The sequence below is a fragment of the Triticum aestivum genome, chromosome 4D (genome assembly GCF_018294505.1).
Source record: "Triticum aestivum cultivar Chinese Spring chromosome 4D, IWGSC CS RefSeq v2.1, whole genome shotgun sequence".
Lineage (NCBI taxonomy): Eukaryota > Viridiplantae > Streptophyta > Magnoliopsida > Poales > Poaceae > Triticum > Triticum aestivum.
The window spans coordinates 24,078,421-24,082,439 of record NC_057805.1 but is presented as its reverse complement, the minus strand read 5'-3'; positions in this window follow the sequence as shown (position 1 = coordinate 24,082,439).

Genomic DNA, 4,019 nt, shown 5'->3' with positions numbered 1-4,019 from the left:
ATTGTACCCCCGGGGGGTAGGCCTATATAAACCCCCCAGAGCACCCATGCAAAGGGTTAGCTTCTGAACACAGCACACACACACCATAGAGATAGAGAGAAGCAAGAGCTAGCCTTGTTCTTCTTCTCCCTTGAACCCAGCAGCTCTAGGAGCAATTGTAGCTACCTTTCCTTGATCTAGTGATCATGCGGAGACCCCGCAGAGCAGGACTAGGGGTGTTATCTCCTCGGAGAGCCCCGAACCTGGGTAAGATCCGCCGGCGTGCATGTCTTCGCCTCATCCCGTTTCCAGGCACCGGCGATGTTTTATTGGCACCCACAATGATAAGTCATCCGTTGGCATATGTCGCACCAACCACCCGACAAACACCCAAAGGGTTTACTAGAGTCAATAATCTAGTTCACATCGATATGTGATTAACACCCAAAGAGTACTAAGGTGTGATCATGTTTTGCTCATGAGAGAAGTTTAGTCAACGGGTCTGTCACATTGAGAGCCGTATGTATTTTGCAAAATAATCTATGTCTACAATGCTCTGCACGGAGCTACTCTAGCTAATTGCTCCCACTTTCAATATGTATCCAGATTGAGACTTAGAGTCATATGGATTGGTGTAAAAGCTTGCATTGATGTAACTCTTTACGACGAGCTCTTTTATCACCTCCATAATCGAGAAATATTTCCTTAGTCCTCACTAAGGATAATTTTTGACTGTTGTCCAGTGATCTACTTCTAGATCAAAAATTGTACTCCCTTGCCAAACTCAGAGCAAGGTATACAACAGGTCTAGTACACAGCATAGCATACTTTATAGAACCTATGACTGAGGGATAGGGAATGACTTTTCATTCTCTTTCTATTTTCTGCCATGGTCGGGTTTTGAGTCTTACTCAACTTCACACCTTGCAACACGGGCAAGAACTCCTTCTTTGACTGTTCCATTTTGAACTACTTCAAAATCTTATCAAGATATGTACTCATTGAAAAATCTTATCAAGCGTCTTGATCTATCTCTATAGATCTTGATGCTCAATGTGTAAGCAGCTTCACCGAGGTCTTTCTTTGAAAAACTCTTATTCAAGTATCCTTTTATGCTATCCAGAATTTCTATATCATTTCCAATCAACAATATGTCATCTACATATAGTTTTAGAAATGCTACAGAGCTCCCACTCACTTTCTTGTAAATACAGGCTTCGCCAAAAGTCTGGATAAAGCCATATGCTTTGATCAACTCATCAAAGCGTATATTCCAACTCCGAGATGCTTGCACCAGTCCATAGATGGATCGCTGGAGCTTGCACATTTTGTTAGTACCTTTAGGATTGACAAAACCTTCTGGTTGCATCATATACAACTCTTCTTTAATAAATCCATTCAGGAATGCAGTTTTGACATCCATTTGCTAGATTTCATAAAATGTGACAATTGCTAACATGATTCGGACAGACTTAAGCATCGATACGAGTGAGAAAATCTCATCGTATTCAACACCTTGAACTTGTCGAAAAACTTTTTGCGACAAGTCGAGCTTTGTAGATAGTAACACTTCTATCAGTGTCTGTCTTCCTCTTGAAGATCCATTTATTTTCTATGGCTTGCCGATCATTGGGTAAGTCCACCAAAGTCCACACTTTGTTCTCATACATGGATCCCATCTCAGATTTCATGGCCTTCAAGCCATTTCACGGAATCTGGGCTCATCATCGCTTCCTCATAGTTCGCAGGTTCATCATGGTCTAGTAACATGACTTCCAGAATAGGATTACCGTACCACTCTGTTGCGGACTGTACTTTGGAAGACCTATGAGGTTCTGTAGTAACTTAATTTGAAGTTTCATGATCGTCATCATTAGCTTCCTCACTAATTGGTGTAGGAATCACTGGAACTGATTTCTATGATGAACTACTTTCCAATTCGGGAGAAGGTATAATTACCTTATCAAGCTCTACTTTCCTCCCACTCACTTTTTTCGAGAGAAAATCCTTCTCTAGAAAGAATCCATCTTAGCAACGAATATCTTGCCTTCGGATCTGTGATAGAAGGTGTACCCAATAGTTTCCTTTGGTTATTCTATGAAGACGCACTTCTCCGATTTGGGTTTGAGCTTATCAGGTTGAAACTTTTTCACATAAGCATCGCAGCCCCAAACTTTAAGAAACGACAACTTTGGTTTCTTGCCAAACCACAGTTCATAAGGCGTCGTCTCAATGGATTTTGATGGTGCCCTATTTAAAGTGAATGCAGCTGTCTCTAATGCATAACCCCAAAACGATAGTGGTAAATCGGTAAGATACATCATAGATTGCACCATATCCAATAAAGTGCGATTACGATGTTCGGACACACCATTATGCTGTGGTGTTCCATGTGGCGTGAGCTGTGAAACTATTCCACATTGTTTTTTAAATGAAGGCCAAACTCGTAACTCAAAATTCTCCACAACGATCAGATTGTAGAAACTTTATTTTCTTGTTATGATGATTCTCCACTTCACTCTGAAATTCTTTGAACTTTTCAAATGTTTCAGGCTTGTGCTTCATTAAGTAGATATACTCATATCTGCTCAAATCATTTGTGAAGGCCAGAAAATACCGATACCAGCCACGAGCATCAACACTCATTGGACTGCATACATCGGTATGTATTATTTCCAACAAGTCAGTAGCTCGTTCCATTGTTCCGGAGAATGGAGTTTTAGTCATCTTGCCCAAAAGGCACAGTTCGCAAGCATCAAATGATTCATAACCAAGTGATTCCAAAAATCCGTCTTTATGGAAATATGCCCTAGAGGCAATAATAAATGGTTATTATTATATTTCTTTGTTCATGATAATCGTCTATTGTTCATGCTATAATTGTATTGTCCGGAAATCGTAATACATGTGTGAATACATAGACCACAACGTGTCCCTAGTAAGCCTCTAGTTGACTAGCTCGTTGATCAACAGATAGACATGGTTTCCTGACTATGGACATTGGATGTCATTGATAACGGGATCACATCATTAGGAGAATGATGTGATGGACAAGACCCAATCCTAAGCATAGCATAAAAGATCGTGTAGTTTCGTTTGCTAGAGCTTTTCCAATGTCAAGTATCTTTTCCTTAGACCATGAGATCGTGCAACTCCCGGATACCGTAGGAGTGCTTTGGGTGTGCCAAACGTCACAACGTAACTGGGTGACTATAAAGGTGCACTACGGGTATCTCCGAAAGTGTCTGTTGGGTTGGCACGGATCGAGACTGGGATTTGTCACTCCGTGTGACGGAGAGGTATCTCTGGGCCCACTCGGTGATGCATCATCATAATGAGCTCAATGTGACTAAGGCGTTAGTCATGGGATCATGCATTGCGGTACGAGTAAAGAGACTTGCCGGTAACGAGATTGAACAAGGTATTGGGATACCGACGATCGAATCTCGGGCAAGTAACATACCGATTGACAAAGGGAATTGCATACGGATTGATTGAATCCTCGACACCGTGGTTCATCCGATGAGATCATCGTGGAACATGTGGGAGCCAACATGGGTATCCAGATCCTGCTGTTGGTTATTGACCGGAGAGGCGTCTCGGTCATGTCTGCATGTCTCCCGAACCCGTAGGGTCTACACACTTAAGGTCCGGTGACGCTAGGGTTGTAGAGATATAGGTATGCGGAAACCTGAAAGTTGTTCGGAGTCCCGGATGAGATCCCGGATGTCACGAGAGGTTCCGGAATGGTCCGGAGGTGACGAATTATATATAGGAAGTCAAGTTTCGGCCACCGGGAAAGTTTCGGGGGTTACCGGTATTGTACCGGGACCACCGGAAGGGTCCCGGGGGTCCACCGGGTGGGGCCACCTATCCCGGAGGGCCCCGTGGGCTGAAAGTGGAAGGGAACCAGCCCTTAGTGGGCTGGGGCGCCCCCCTTGGGCCTCCCCCCATGCGCCTAGGGTTGGGAACCCTAGGGGGAGCTTCCCCCTTGCCTTGGGGGGCAAGGCAACCCCTTCCCCCCTTGGCCGCCGCCCCCC